The sequence below is a fragment of the Polypterus senegalus genome, chromosome 3 (assembly GCF_016835505.1).
Source record: "Polypterus senegalus isolate Bchr_013 chromosome 3, ASM1683550v1, whole genome shotgun sequence".
In the NCBI taxonomy this organism is placed as follows: Eukaryota; Metazoa; Chordata; class Cladistia; order Polypteriformes; family Polypteridae; genus Polypterus; species Polypterus senegalus.
In genome coordinates this window covers 186,785,851-186,803,568 of record NC_053156.1, presented here as the reverse complement: position 1 = coordinate 186,803,568, position 17,718 = coordinate 186,785,851, and the positions used below count along the sequence as shown (strand labels likewise).

At 37.3% G+C, this 17,718-nt stretch overlaps 1 protein-coding gene across 8 annotated transcripts in view; it reads right to left on the bottom strand.

Moving 5' to 3' along the window:
- The window catches only part of otofa (otoferlin a), a 565,861-nt gene that overhangs the window by 367,967 nt on the left and 180,176 nt on the right, over positions 1-17,718 (bottom strand). The gene's annotated exons all lie outside the window — the stretch shown is intronic.

Sequence of the window (17,718 nt, the reverse complement as noted above, 5' to 3'; positions counted from 1 at the left end):
TCATTGCAGAAGAAGGAACATATCACTGTATGACAGCATCATGAACAGCGATTGAGAAGTAGCTCATTTTCTTAAGCTGAGCTTTAGTGCCAACTACACAGCAAAATCTTCAGTGTAGTTTAGTGTTGTTTTTTCAGTGTTAACTTTTTCTGAGTTAACAAGTGTTAATTCTGGTGTTGATTTGAGGACATCAACACTGGGAGTGTTACAGAGTGCTTAGATTGAGTGTTATTTTGGGGAGTAGGTGTACATTACACCAGCAAAGAGTGGATTTGATTTCTAGTGCTAGCTGGAACAGAACTTCCTTTTACTTTAATGGCGGCCATTACTGATTGCACTGCCAGATGATAAATAAATTAAGGTGAGTATGATACTTATTTTTAACAAATTAACGACTGAAAATTTTTACAATAGTAAGTATATTTCTATTTTACGCTTATACAGTAAGTGAGAGTTTTAATGTTAGAGTTTAATGCTAATATTACTACATTAAACCCCTTGATAAATGTAAATAGACTATTTAGCAAATTAATGATTGAGTAGATTATGTAGGGATATTTCAGTCCAAATACTTCTTAAACTCAAAGCGGCCCAGTGTCAGGACGACAAAGGTTCAAAAAATGTTTTAAAACACATTTCACCGTATCATGCACACGAACTACACCACATACCAACACAGACAACCTCATTTCAAAGCCATGGGTCAGTACTACACACATGGAAAAAATAAAAAATACATTAAATTGCTAGTTGGATTAAAACTTGATAAGTTTCTAACTGAAGGTAAGTTTGAATTTAATTAAGCATTAGCTAATGTTTCTTCTGATTTGAAAAATTCATTTTATTGACATTTCTTATCACATTTCTCCTTTGATGAGACAGATACTAATGTGGAGGAAGATATTTTTCAAGAGTTGATTCAGAGCAACCCACAGATATGCTTCACAGTAAGATTTTTTTTCTTTTAGCTGACCTGGATGTTTCTGATGGTGTATAATTTCGTTCAGAAATGTTCAAATGTCTTCATAAAATATTTGAAAATTAATCAATATTCATGTTCTCTTTTTGAAAAAACAATTTTCACCCCCTGCTACCTTAACACCAAGTACATGCACTGATGCACTTTCAAACTCCAGTGATGTAGAAGGGTTGGGGAGAACACAGCCGGACCTGTCTGCAACCTCAAACTCGAGTAATGCCTGAGAAGTTGGGAGGTTTGGTAAGTACAAACATTCTCTTCTATTTATTTCTAGTTTAAGGAATTAAGTGTGATTGAGACATGACAGCTTTGTGTTGTTTTTCTATATGCAATTTCATTAGGTGATTCAAGACTTTATTGTGCCGTTCAATACTGAAACATCTGCATGACTGCTTGGGCAGTAGGAGACAGCATTTAAGCAGAAAGTCATCAAAGAAGCAAAGTCTCTCACTTTGACAGCAGAAGTTCAAAGTTATTTCAGTGCAACAGAGAAACAACAGTCTGAAAATGGTAAGTAGTATTTTGAAATTTTAAATGACAGGTGAGGCTCTCTGTTCTACATACTAATTAATATTTCTGAGCATTGACCCCTTCTCATTTTCCATCAGACTGTAACAAATTTCCTCTTTCTTGCTGCTGTTTTATTTGTTACCACCTTCTGCAGGAAGGAACGAGGCTACAATCAGTCGAACTGATGCTGTTGACAGGCTAGTACATTTACGTAAGGTAAATTTGCTAATGCAAGATCAATGTCTTTGTAATGTGTTGTACAGTCATAGATTTTTTTTTTGGTTTATTGGTACTGAAGGAAGTTGTTCTCTTGCTTTTCACCCAAGACCAATATGTAATGTTTAATTTTTTAGTCTTATTAGTGACATGTAAATTTAATATCAATTTTAACCATATTGCAGTGGTCTGTACTTGTCTCTACTTTCTAGCATATTATCTTCTTCCCTTTGAACATGACATGAATTACAAACACTTGTAAGTTGTAATTGCTGACAACCTCCATGCTTACTGTGTTAACTTTTAGGTGTAGCACTTTTCATATTTTCAACCTGATAGAATGTTATTCATTGTTTGTAATGTTTAATGTATTAAATTATTCTGTTCTGTTTTGAAATTGCTGTGTATTTATTAAATGCATCATGTGTCATTTTTTATCGTCCTGTACCAGCATTTAAGAACATTTCAGCAGGAGAGAAGGTCACCAACCATACCTACTTACAGTCGGACAAACCGAGAAGAGGATCGACAATTTTTATGTGGTTGTGGACAAGCAGCTCATCCCTTGTGCAGGAACCACCTCCCTGAGTGCCATTGATGAACTTTCAAAGTTCATTACGTTTTTAACGTCTCCTATGAAGAATCTCTAGCAAATGTCTAGAGCATTTTATTTAATGCTATCCTTTTTAAATGATCACCACTACCACTTATTTATTTTTTACACAATTGCCATGCATGTTGATGAGCTCAGTGTTATAGAGCAGTGTTTGCACAAAATGATTAATAGCAGCTGTAACCTATATGTAAATGTACAAATACATAAATTAACCCTTGTGTCCTCTATAAATTGCCATTGAGACTGGGCTTTTTTATTTATTAAAATGCTTTTGGTTGGGAAACCTGATTTTTTTGTTTTTGTTTTATCGGTTTTGAAATATTTTGTAAACAGTTTTGTTTAATAAAACAAACATTTTGAAAAGTCTTAATTCTTGTTTTTTTTAAATCTGGTGTATAATGTGTATACATGAAACTTTTATTAATGTGACATTAGCTTCTAAATAAAGTGGGGTGCAGTAACTTAACATTGCATCTAAAATAATACAATGCCAGATATACTGTACTCACACTCATTATTAACATTTTGACACTCCACACTTGTCAGGTGTTAAAATCAACACCGTAAGAGTTATTTTTTTAACACCAGCAGAGTGTTTCAGGAATTTAGTTTACATCAACTGTATGTTCAAAACACTACTAGTGTTAAAAAATTAACTCTTACGGTGTTGATTTCAACACCTGACAAGTGTGGAAAATGTAACACTACACAAAGTGTAACTTTAACTCGATTTGGTGTGGACCTATATAAACTCTGAAGAAGAGTTAAAATTAACACTGTAGGTGTGAAATTAACACTTTGGATTTTGCTGTGTACCAGGACATTGGTTTTGTTTCATTTTTGCTTTATAAAGTTATATTCCATTCAGATTTAAATTTCACTGAGGGAAGTTTTGAGCTGAGAAAGCTCTGATGAACTTTAATTTTTAACACTGAAATTGAGCAGAGTATTATCAACATAAAAGTGTTTACTGGTTAAGAAAGGCAGAAGTTTCAAAGTTAGGGTGTTATACTTACTAACTAAAGGTGCCAGAAAGAGGTGGAGTGTTGCTTGTTGATTAACATAGCAAATGGTGCCACATTTTCCTAAATGTACATCACGCACTATGTGTGGGACCCTTGCTCCCACAACCCTAATCCTAAACCATATTGTAACCAGGCATATCAAAGGAAAATTTTCATAAGAGAAAATGAGAACTAATGCTATACTAAATCCGATATGAGGTCTTCTAAAGAAACAAACTGATTGTACAAAGCCTTATTTAAACACTATTAACTGATAGAGCTTTGCAGACTGAAAGTTATTTCATAAAATGTATATTTAAGAAGAACTCTTGCTTTCACTAAAGCAATAAACATATAAATAAACTCAAACTTTGTTTATAGAATTTTGAAAAATTTAGGAAACCCTGCTATTACATTGTTATTCTTGGGTATTGAATGTTACCTATTGTGGGGAAAGATTAATTAAAATGATAAGGCTGCAACATAGCAAAATGTGAAAAAACTGAGAGGGTCAGAATACTTTCTGAATCCATTGTACAGGTACATCTGATATGCCATCACTTATGAACAAATTACAATTCTGTAGGAGACTGTCTATATCTTACACATCTGCCTTAGACCCTGGAGATCAATGAACTGCATGTTTGAAAGTTGTCCAAAGCTTGTTACAATATTAATTTTCCAACCAAAGAGGTGTTGGTATTAAATGCTTGTACAAATTTATCATTTTTGTATGCTTCACTATCACTAGAACTACAATCTATGATGCTGTCACTGGCCAATTCTAAATAACTCTCAGTATTAAAACAAGACAAATTACCTTCTTCATGCCTTTAGAATATTATGCCCATAAAAGACTGTCAGGAAGATTTCTTCTGGTTTAGCATCTTCTAAAAGTTTTAGTTATTGTAACAGAATGGCAATGGTTAGCTCTGAAAAGAACATTTTGTACAAAGTCCTCACTATATCTTACTCTGTCCTCTACTCATCAATATTTATAACCAATCTGTTAGCAACAATTGCAGGAAATACTTAAAGGCTGAGATGGTATTCTATACAGTTCAGTTACAGGATAATTTTGCATTCGGGCACTCCCCTTGGCTGTACAGTATTTAATTTACAGAACTTATGTATCTTGACCTTCAGAGATCAGTAATCAGAGATTCAGTATATAAAGTAATACTTTACTTACATTAAATTTCATCTGCCACCAATCTGACCAAGCCTGTATGCTATCTAATTCCCTCTGCAATGATTCAAAGGATTCTAGACTCTGTGCCAATCCACCTAGCTTGGTATCATCTGCCAACTAAACCTGCTTGTTTTTTATAATCCTATCCAAATCATTTATATATATTAAAAAAAAGCAGTGGCACTAACACTGATCCCTGTGGGTTACCACTCGTCATTTGACATGGTAGGAACCAATCCTGTATGGGACATCAATAAGTCTTCTACAATTGTTTAAGTTAATTCACCAGGGATAGACAATAGTTTAAGGGGGGTATAGTTACCAGGTTCAATCCAACCAATTGTAAATATTTATTACTAGCAGAATACCCGCGCTTCGCAGCGGAGAAGTAGTGTGTTAAAGAAGGTACGAAAAAGAAAAGGAAAAATTTTTTAAATAACGTAACATGATTGTTAATGTAATTGTTTTGTCACTGTTATGAGTGTCGCTGTGATATATATATATATATATATAGCAAAATACCCGCGCTTCGCAGCAATGTCATGTGTTAAAGAAGTTATGAAAAAGAAAAGGAAACATTTTAAATATAATGTAACATGATTGTCAAAGTAATTGTTTTGTGTATTTGGTGGCAGCGTCACAAAGTTATTTTCGTCTAGCTGCATCAGAAAATGTACCACGACGTCTGACATGCCTCCTTTTTACTGTTTTCTCACAGCTTGGATTGCTGCTGTCATATATACACACACACACACACACACACACACACACACACACACAGAAATACATACATATATATATACACATACATATCTTCATATCTACATATCTATATACATATCTACATACACATATATATATATATACATACCTATCTACATCATATATACACACACATACATACATACACACACAAAAATTATATGTATGTATGTATGTATGTATGTATGTATGTATGTGTGTGTGTGTGTGTGTGTGTGTGTGTGTGTGTGTGTGTGTGTGTGTGTGTGTGTGTATATATATATATATATATATATATAATGTAGATAGGGGTGTGTGTGTGTGTATATATATATATATATATATATATATATATATATATATATATATATATATATATATATATATATACATATATATACACATACATATACTTGTGTGTATGTTTGTATGTGTCTATATGTGTGTGTATAGCTTTGGTCACTAAGTGCAAGGGAAAAATAATAAAATATAGTCTATAAGTTATTAAACAGTAAAACATTAATGTTTCAAGAAGTACAGGTACATTGAGCACTACTGGAGTGGTTGTGGGTAAACTACATTTTAAAGACGGTGTAACACAACAGGTAAGTAACTAACAGCAGCTAAAATGTATATGGATCATCTCTTTTGAAAAGCGCTACACGATGGCTGTGGTATAGAAATTACATTTTCTATGTGAACGTTCAAATTTGTGCCTCTGGTAATGTGCCTTACCAGCATTTAAAGAAAATTAGTTTTGTGTCCTCTGCAGTGTTAAGAGAGAAAGGCTTTGGTTTGGCATAAAAGGAAAAAAGGTGTAAAGAAAGGAAAGTTGCCTTTTTCTTTTATATAGTATAGAGAGATGTGTTTGCTGGCGTTATGATCGCCAGTCGCGTGTCGTCTTGTGTAGACTGGTGAGGCGTCCCGCCATTAATCGGCTGTGATGGCACTGTCAGTCCTGCACTCGTGTGCGTGAATTCATAATCCGAGTTTAGGACCTCATAATCGTATGCGTGCAAGAAAGTGTGAGTCGCCTTAATATTATTTTGCCGTGGTGTAGAAAAGGGGTCCTGTTTTTGCACTTGTCTGGGCTATAGCGCAGGGGGAGGATGAAAAAAATTAAAAGTGCTCACTTTGACTTAAAGCAGAAGCGCAGTCAGCGTCTCAAAGGCCGGCACAGCTATGCACGCGCTGGCTGCTCGACTTTTGCTGGGCAGGAGACCCCTTTTGTACACACGTTCATGATATCAAAAGTCTCAGCTCTTTGGAGGTAATTCATATATTATATATATAGCAAAATACCCGCGCTTCGAAGCGGAGAAGTAGTGTGTTAAAGAAGTAATGAAAAAGAAAAAGGAAACATTTTAATAATAACGTAACATGATTGACATTGTCATGAGTGTTGCTGTCATATATATGCCTGCCTAAATAAGTCACGCTCGCTTTGCTCTTACTTTATTTACCGTTCATTTAATCATGGCTAATGGCGGAAAAATTATAAAATGGAAGGAGGATGGCTTTACCAAAACAATTATTGATGGCGAACCGATTATTCATAAAGCTTGAATTGGTGATCTGTTTTCTGTGTTAACCTCATATTTTTCATACTTCTTCTCAAACTAAGGTGGTGCGAGGGTAAAATGAATCGGGATGCGCTGATCAGTGTAATCGTGTACCAGGAAATCATGCATTGACAAAGCTCCCTTTGCTTGTAATGCAAAGTGTGATTAAATGCATTATTTTTAACGCTTATGGAGCACATGCATCAAGCTTCTCAGCTGTGTTTGTGCTAAGAAAAGGAAAGATTTTAAAAATAACGTAACACGATTGTCAATGTAACCTTTGTAAGTAGTGCCTGGAGGATTCAGCGTGGAGAAACTCTAGAGAGAGCGTGTGTATTAACTTGTGGATTTTTCTGTGAGTATTTGGTGGCAGTCTGACGAAGTTGCTTGGGAAGACGGCGTTAGCTGCAGAGCTCAGCTCAGAGTGAAATGGGATGAATGGGCGGGGAGATGATGACGTGACTCCCCCACCCGCCTTAACTGTCAATCCCCACAAACACAGTCTCTCGGAATTTGCATAAGCACACCCCTTCACCTACAATTTTAACTTAGTTACAAAGTGATCAAAACTCTCATTTATATCCTGCGTCCTCTCATTAAACTTGTATCCCGCATTACCTGTGGGCATGTGAAACACCAGCGGTAGCCTGTCTATGAACTTAATTTAAAGTTTAGGTTTACACGTGCTTTCTTTCCGAGGTAGCAGCACTCATGAATATGGTATTATATGTCACTCGCTTCGCTTCTTATTGTTTCGCTGCCTTCTCAATTATATAATGCATGTTTTCTTAAGCGCTTTTTGGAGGTCTTCCTGGTTTTCTACGCACTGCGTTGACAGTCAGTTAACGTGATTACGTGGGAGGCGTGTTGATGTCACATGAAACTCCGCCCCCCCCACGTCATTGCAGCTCAACTCCATTACAGTTAATGGAGAAAAATACCTTCCAGTTATGACCATTAGGCATAGAATTTCGAAATGAAACCTGCCCAACTTTTGTAAGTAAGCTGTAAGGAATGAGCCTGCCAAATTTCAGCCTTCTACCTACACGGGAAGTTGGAGAATTAGTGATGAGTCAGTGAGTGAGTGAGTGAGTGAGTGAGTGAGTGAGTGAGTGAGTGAGTGAGTGAGTGAGGGCTTTGCCTTTTATTAGTATAGATCAGGGACAGCAGTTTAGGTGCTGGCCTGGATGTTAGACCAAGCAACTGTGTAGGAGACTGCCAAGACCATTGCCTGGATTGAAGGCCAATCAGGAGATGGCTGATTCCTTCTAAAAGGTTAAGTATTACCCAGAACCATTAGCTAGTTAATTGGTCATGCTCCCGTATATGGTCTAGCACTGCATTTAAAAAAGGACTCTAATGAAATGTCAGTTGCCTGTAAAGGCCTAATCCTTGAAATGCAGGAATAAAGTGAAATGGAGAAATATTGTCAAAATATAATTTGCAGTTTAAGATATTCATTTGATACATTGACTAAATAATTTTGCAACAACATTGTTCCATGACTTTATCTTAATTCCCACTATAATTATAAACTGTAGTCTCATGACATATCTTTTTAGCATTACCAAACCAAAATAATAATTGAACTTACACAACATTTCATATTAAATGAACTAATTTATAGCTGGTGAAAAAGAAACAGCAGGAAAAGAATGAAGACTATTGAGACCAAGTGTGTTTAGTGAAGTGTCTTCTGACACAAGATTATGTGTTAAATGGGTTTGCTCATGAATTAATTAGCTATTTGATGACTTGATAGATCTAAACTGGGATATGACATAACTTTGGCTTTAAAATCACATATGCCTGATAAATGATTATGTTATGCGCAGGTAATATTGTACAGAAACTCATGGCAGCATTGGCTGTGTCTGGCAGATGCTGAACACAATGCAAGAAAGCAATATTAATGAAGACAACTGAAAGGTTAGCTTTGTCAGTAAAGCAAAGAGAGGATCAGTTACAAATCTAATTAATTCCTAGGGACAGATAGCTTGACAATATCAGAATGACATCTGCTGCTTCTCTTAAAATATTAAAAGCCTGTTTAATCTGATATGCCAACATATTGTTTCACATAATATGCTTTACAGACTAGAGGCAAATACTTGCTATACAAAAGTTTGCAAAAAAATTTTTTTGTGTGTGTGTGTGTTATCTGTTGATTTTGTGTTTTCCCTACATGACATGCAGTTTCATAAGAGAGACTGTTCAACTGAAACAACAGAGAGCATACACATGCTGTCCGGTTTGTCTTTATTCTCTATAATAATAATAATAATACATTTATATAGCACCTTTCTCATGTTCAAAAAGCTATGTACTATATGTGGGTATATGTGGCCATATTGTTTTGCACTATTGTATTTTTTAAGCAAACCCTACACTCTATGTTCATAGGCTACTTTTAAAATAGGCAAGTTTCTTTAAGACTATGTTTGCAACTGCACACAGGAAACCCATACAATAAAATTAATCAGATCCCTAAATATTTACAATGGTTATTTTCATTTTTGTCATTGTACATTTTATCAAGTCAAGGTAAAAGTTAAAACAGGAGAATTGCAATAGAAAGGTATATTTATGCTAATACCAGGATACATTTATAATGCTTCAAATTCATGTTTATGAAATAAAATTGTATTTATTCAAAACATTAATGCACAATAGCAAATACATTTATCAATTAAGATAATAAACGTTTACTTTTGCAGAAACCTGGTTATAAATTATGAGTATGGAGAGTTTAATTATTACATTTATTTTTCCTGTTTTTGAATGAAAAAGGAAACCACTGTCGAGCACCTAGTGCTTCACAACTATTGTCTCAATGCAAGAATGGCCTTACACACACTGTAATTTCCTTTTTCTTTTAGTTTACCAAAAAACAAATCACCCTGGATACTTTTAGAAGAGAAGCCTAATTATTAAGAAAGGGGAGTTAATTAAATGTAACACAGGAAAGGGAGACATGTTTGTCTCTTTTCTCCATAGTCAGGAAATCACTGACCTGAAAAAAGCAATGTGGCTCCTTTCAGCCTGAATCTGCTCACCATTTCAGCCTTTTGAAAAGGTACCCTAAACTTTAATCTCTTTTGTTTCTAGACCTGAATAGAAGCAATGATGACTTCTGACAACTTAATGCAATAATGGCTACAGGCAGAGCTTGAACTTTTTTTTTTAAACAAAATTAACACTGGATTAATTAAAGAATAGGTTTAACTTTTTCTGACTTGACTAGGTGTTAGATAAATCTGTGCTGATTAGCTCTATAATTTAAAGCTGCTCTAGTAAAGTTTGATCTTTTTAAACATTACAAATAATCAAACATGATTTAAATTCCATCACAAACTGCAGTTAGAGATCTGTCTTTTATAGGCCCCACATTTTAGTTTTTTTTGGTGTATTGGACATAAACCTTTCAAACATGCAATACACATAGAAATGTAATACCTCAATTATCACAAAATATATTTATGAAAAAGGAAACAAAAATATATATACTATGCAATATGACTTTGCTACACAGCTTAGCATATTGACAGTCACAAAAAATAGAAAGTATCCTTAAAAAAAAACACTTGAGCAAATTTGCATAGACACACACACAAAACATTGCATGCAATAGCATTAACAAAAATAACTCCACAGCAGGTCATAGCTGGCTATTTTGAAACTGATACATCTGACTTTTGTGTTGATGAACAGTCCGATTTGTATCTGCATCACCCACTAACAATTATTTTCCAAAACTGTTCTTTCATTATCACAATACATGTAATTAGATGCAGTGTGACATGCCTGGTCTCTATGCTATTCCTTGAATTGTACTATTGTATAGATCTAAAAGAATACTGATGTGTGAAATGTGGCAATATAAAAAAAATCAGGAATTTCGCCATCTATTGTATTTATTATATATATTATACTAGAGACAGGTTTCTGAATTGGCAAGGAGATGTCAAGAATAAAAAAGGCATAAGTATTGGCAAAGAGAAAGCCTCTTTAAGTGGACACATGTATAAAAAGCCAATAGGTTGGCAGAATACTTTGTGTACTTCCAAGTAATATCCAGGGAACTAGAATAAATAAGAGAATTGCAGCTTTGTTTTATAAAGATATCAGAGGGCAGTCAGTGGTGCATGGCTCTCTCAAAATATAATTTAGGAGACAAAGTAGAAGCATGTGGAAATCCTCAAAAACCAACCAGTAGGAAACAAATGCTACAAACACAGTTAAGGGTTGACACACTTGGGTCACAGATTTGCACAGAAACACAGGAGTTGTAGAAAACTGGAACTTTATTCAAACACTGCAAACAAACATTTGTCTCTTTATCAAAAGTTTAAATGTGCTCCATGACAAGTCAGAGATGACTGTTCCACCAGGAACAGAGAATGTCAAAGAGAGAGAAAAGCAAACAATCAATTCCAAATCTGATAGGTGCTGTACATGCTTTTAAGTATGCGGAGTACCGCATGAGAGGTTTGTCACGCGACAGAGCACAAATAAGGTAAGGAGCAATGTGAAGGTAGTCTGTCAACATTTTCAGGTGTTTTCCCAGGAGCGTCTGTAATCTCTAGGGGTGCGATCAACCCCCCAACTCACAGGGTGAAGTCATTATGCTTTTAAACAGATATTGATGTTCAGTAGTGCATGAATACCCAGGGCTAATAGATGAATCTCTAGTTAGATAGCTTCTTGATTTATAATAGACAAAGGCCAGCAACTTCATAAGACTCACATGCAAGAATGGGGGCCAAAAGTGTCTAGCAGTGGTGGTTGGAAGAGGTGGTCACACAAAATACTGAAGGACTACCAGAAGAGAGTTGCTAATGCTCATAGCTGTTATTGGTTTCCTGTCATTTATGTTGATGTACTGTTTGAGCTTCCTTTTATTCTCATTTTTAATGTTATTTAGGCAAATAAGGTTTAACATAACACTGCAAAATCATGCATCATTTTTATTTTTTTTACATCAGTGAATATGTGCAGTGGTATTTTTCATGTGGAATAATTCAATCAAATTTTTTTCAGTATTGAGCATTGTCAGGTTAGGTTTACTTTACTATTTCTTTCCATACTTAGATCTTGGTTTGTTAACTTGATCTATAAAACAAGAAATGTATCTAAATTATAACAAGATTAACAAAAACACATAAAACATTCACAACTACAATAAGATGATTTTTAGATTATTGCAACCATTATAAACTATATTCAAATATTTCAATAACTCATACTTAAAGTCTGGTAAAACACAGCCACAGAATATCTGAAAATAATCACTGCATCCTATTGTGACATAAAAAACATCTGTGTGAGTATATTCAACTAAGCAGTAAAAATGGCAAAGCAATATTTGAGTAATTTAGAGATGGAATTTAACAAGTGTAACAATTCACACAGACTTTGGAAATAGTTACGGATGTTTACCACAAAGTAAAACCAAATCTAAAATCATCTTCATTTAACCTTTCATTTTAACCCAGCCACAGGGGATGCACAAACCAGTGTGTTTCTTGGTGCCGGTTCCAAGCCCAGATAAATGGAGGGCATCTGGTGTAAAATTTCGCCAGATCAATAAGAGGACAACAATACAAATTTCCATACCGAAGTGGTTGAGGCCCAGGTTAACAACTGTCACCACCAATACTGTTAGCCAACAGGGTGCTGATGGAAACTGAGCTACTGTTGGCTTAAGAAGGAGAAGAAGAGGGAGGAGACGAGTCCGGAGGCTGGAGGAAAGGAAGAAAGTAAAGAGAGTAGAACTGAGGGTAGGAACTTTGAATATTGGCAGTATGACTGGTAAGGGAAGAGAATTAGCCAATATGATGGAGAGAAGGAAGATTGATATATTGTGTGTGCAAGAGACTAAATGGAAGGGGAGTAAGGCCAGGTGGATCGGAGATGGATTCAAATTGTTCTATCATGGTGTGGATGGGAGGAGAAATTGGGTAGGGATTATTCTGAAGGAACAGCATGTCAAGAGTGTTTAAGAGGTGAAACAGGTGTCAGACAGAGTAATGATTATAAAACTGGAAATTGGAGGTATGATGATGAATGTTGTTAGTGCATATGCCCCGCAAGTTGGGAGTGCGATGGGTGAGAAAGAAGACTTCTGAAGTGAGTTGGATGAAGTGATGGACAGTGTACCCAAAAGGACAGAAAGTGGTCATTGGAGCGGATTTCAATGGACATGTTGGTGAAGGGTAGAGAGGGGATAAGGAGGTGATGAGTAGGTATAGTTTCAAGGAGAGGAATGAAGAAGGTCAAATGATACTGGATTTTGCAAAAAGGATGGACATGGCTGTGGTAAATATGTATTTTAATAAGAGGAAGGAACATAGGGTCACGTACAAGAGTGGAGGAAGATGCACACAGATAGATTATATCCTATACCGAAGAGTCAATCTGAAGGAGACTGAAGACTGCAAAGTGGTGGCAGGGGAAAGTGTACTTAGTACTTAGTCAGCATAGGATGACGGTATGTAGGATGAAGTTGGAGATCAAGAAGAGGAGGAGGGTGAGGGTAGAGCCAAGGATCAAAAGGTGGAAGTTAAAAAAGTAAGACTGCAAGGTTTAGGGAGGAGGTAAGACAGGCACTGGGTGGCAGTGAAGAGTTACCAGACAGCTGGGCAACTACTGAAGAAGTAGTAAGGGTGCCAGCAAGAAGGGTGCTTGGCGTGACATCTGGACAGAAGAAGGGGGAAAAGAAAACCTGGTGGTGGTATGGGAAAGTACAGGAAAGTATACAGAGGGTGAGGATGGTGAAGAAGAAGTGGGATAGTCAGAGAGATGCAGAAAGTAGACAAGATACAAGGACATAAAGTATAAGGTGAGGGCAGAGGTGGTAAAGGCTAAAGAAAAACCATTTGATGAGTTGTATTAGAGTTTGGACACTAAGGAGGGAGAAAAGAACCTGTAACGGTTGGCTAGACAGAGGGACCGAGCATGGGAAAGACATGCTGCAGGTTAGGGTGATAAAGGATAAAGATGGAAACATACTCACAAGCGAGGAGGGTTTGTTGAGCAGGTGGAAAGCGTACTTTGGGAGGCTAATGAATGAAGAGAATGAAAGAGAGAGAATGTTGGATGATGTGGAGATAGTGAATGTGCTGCCAGTGCCCTATAAAAGGAGCCAGTCACCACCACTCAATGGCCAGAGTCGGGAGGAAGAGGACAAAACCTGTCTAGAGGACTGGAGACGGTGGCAAAGGTACCGTGATGCTGTGTGGACTAAAACCTGTGTCCTGCCTGTCTGTTTCAGGGTTAGGGCAGCCGTATGCTCCCTTGGGCATCACAATTCGGATCCCAGATAGGACTTCTGGCCATTTGTTCGACGTCCCAACACAACAGCACATGCGCACAACACAGCACAGTGCGAGATGTGCACACTTTGCAGCAGCGCAGCGGATTGTGAATCTGCAGAAAGCCCACAGAAGCACCGCTTCCCCCCAGTGGGGATAAAGAAGCCCAGGCAAAGCCTGAAAGCAGAGGGTACCCAATTGTCTGCTGTTGCAAGCAACACCCTTATTGCTGTACCTGGAGAAGAGGCTGGCCGGAGGAGGCATGCTCTGAATCGCAGGATCCTAGAGGTAGGTGTCGGGCCCAGGGAAGGATTATGTTGGGATGGCTGTTTTTCAGTCCTGTACACCTACTTCATAGAAGACGAGCCTGTGGAACATGTTCTATGGCCATAACACTCAGATCCATGGAAAAAACATGGGGTAAGCCTGGAGAACTCAGCCGAGGACGACCTAAGCCCACTGTTCTCCTGAAAGCAGCCCTCAGAGGAGGATTGCCTGGACTCTTCCATCTCCATCGGGAGTATTCAGAGGGAGGAGGGGACGGTGGAGGGCTGGACTGCCCTCCATGAAGTAGGTAAGAGAGTGCAAAGTGTGTGTCAGACCTCTGCAAATACTTGGCTACAAGTGGGGCTGGCAAACTTCTACTCTAATGGACTCCTGATGGAGCTGGCGGAGCACATGCTCGATGGCTCCTGACCGGTGGGTAAGTACAAGGGAAGTCCGGATAACCTGCTGTTGGCTGTACGGGATTTGGAGATCTCCCTCCAACCCATACAATCACTTTTATAGGGAATCGACTTGCTGTGGCAGGTAGTTGAGAGGATGGCCGAGGCACCATTGAAGGCAGCGCACAAGTGGCTGAGGCAACGTGGTGTGGGACTCTATAGCCAACCTGATGAGGCAGTACAGGTGGGTGACACCCGTATCGTACAAGAAAGAGGGGTGTAGAGCGAAATGGCTCCGGTAGTGATCAGTACAAAATGCCAAGTAGCTGCTACCCCTACAGTAGACATGTGCATAATGGCCGATCACACGGTAAGGGGTGAGATTATTGGTGCCAATACCCATAGTGCCCCGCCCGAGATGCTGGTGATCACTACACATAGAAAGGGGTGCATACAGCACGTGTTCTCTCTGTATTCCAGTGCTGCTGCACCCCAGAGTATAAAGAGGACCCGTTAAAGGAAAGACCGGGTTTCTGAGCACTGCAACAGATGAGTCGAAGGACCGCTCTCCGCAAGGGCAGAGGGATTCCCGACCTCAGCTGCGTGTAACACAGAGCAGGCAGTCCCACAGTGTTTCTATGTCTGGAGGGCACAGAAGCAAGGTGGGGAACGGCATTGTTATGAGTGCTACCGAGTCGGCCATGGGTAGAGGTGCTGTTCCAATAAGGTCTCAACAGACACCTGGAGAGGGTGTTGGCACAGTGCCTCCCCGTTACCCTGTTGTTTCTATCTTTCAGGACAGTTCCATGGCCTGGATGAGGTCAAGTCCCCATTCAGCAGAACAGCAGCCCTCGTGGAACAGGATGCTTTGCCCCACAAGGCTCAGCTGGGTTAGGGGCAGTTTTGCATACCGCCGTTGTCAATTAGAGCCTTACAGACACGACCACCTATCCATGTATGGAAATGGCAGTATGTTCCTTCACCTACTCAACTCAACTGATAGGCATCAGAGGTGGAATAACCTGTCCTTGAAGACTATCTGAAGATGGGACTAGATGCGGGGACCATGCTGTCCCTCCTACACAGGTCCCTGGCTATTTCCCTGTTGCTGTTTCGTGGGCTCTATGTAACATTACCTAGGTGACGACTAGTCCGACGCAAATAGTGTTACCTCTAGCTCTTGTTCACTCTGCTAATACTAATGAGTCAAGTGTGATTTTTGAAAACATGCTTATCGATAAAAAAAAAACAAAACCAACACACATACGTACAGGATTTTGTTATTGCCAGTTTTATCCTTTTACAAGTTACTTAAGAAACAGATTTGTGCAGCTTTGAGAGTGCAATAAGATGCACTCAGCCTCAGATGTGAATTTTAACTGTTTAGCTTGTAGTGTCACGTATTTGTTACAGCAGATGACATGTGGAAATTAATTGCTTTTAATACAGCGTTCAGCGAACTCTATTTTTCTTTTTGTAAAAACTTGATTGCTTTGTATGGAATGTAATAAAATTAATAAAAAAAAATAAAAAATACAGCGGTTTACATAGTCCTGATAAAGGAAAGGAAGCTTCTCATTTTGTTCTTTAATTATACACATGCACACATCTACACATGTTTGTCTTTACATCCATCTATTTTTTAACTTGTGGATACAGTTTAGGGTTGCAAGTGATACTGCTTTGCATGCATAGTAAGCAGTGATGAAACAATTGCAACAATTAAATAATCGAGGCAAGTTTCAAACAAAGTGGCTATTTGGCTTGTCTTCATCATCAATGAAATGAGCTTCTCCATTTGTTAATACTAGCATAAAAAGTACTTAGGATTTCAGTGCTTCTCCTAAGTAATACAATATGTACATGTTAATGCTAAATACAAATCTGCAAACACTAAATTCGGGTTAATTTTAGTTTCTATGAGCAGACTAATGTTTATTAGCGTAACCCCTAAAATGTAAAGAAAAAAGAAAAAGCGCTTATGATGTCATACATAAGCATAGTACGTTTGTGAATGTAGTGCAGTCTCTCATTTACAATCAATGGACTAACTAAGGCTAAGCAATACCAAAGTCTGATCTCTCATGTGACATACTTTTGAAATAGCACAGCAAAGGCTCTTTTACAAGAGGTCAGAAATATTGGATTAATGTATTAAATTTGACTCATTCGTTAAATGGTAGTCTTAAGAGAGTTTTTAACAAGCTAATGAGGTAAATATAAATCTTACAATAGCAAATGTTGCAAACCTACCAGAGTAGTTCTCTGACAAACCAGACCTTAAAAGTAATTTTGTTACAAAAACAGCTTTTAAGGGTTTATTTAAAAAACAAGCATTCTAAATTATTTTGGAATTCACTAATTCAACTTTACAAGATATAATAATGTTTAAAATTTTATTTGCATTATTATTTTAAGCAGTATTTTTCAGTTGCTGGAGAAAAAAAAATATCAGAATAAATATAAAATGTGCTCATGGTCAGATAAATCAGATAATCTAAGAGGATCTCATTTGTTATAAACACTCTGCTGAAATTAAAAGTGTGCTGTTTGGTCTAGCCTTTTCTGGTAAAATCTTATAGCAGCATAACTAAGGCACAATGAAATCCAGACAACTGTGATGACAGACCAGACCTGACATTATCTGAACAAGATCTAATAGATGTATATCCTTTCTATGCCTACTCATTTTATGTTAATCACTACATGTGGTTTGGCTCATTACTGTACATGTTAGTATAATAGTTTAGAAGTACAGTATGTTCTGTGCATATTCATTTTATTAAACAAGTTATCCATCTGATTTTGACTGTTTGACTAATTTACTGTTACTTTTAGTTGACTAAAACTGATTTACATTTTTCTCAACTAAAGTTAATTTATTTTTTATAGACTAAAACCAACAATAATTAAATAACTA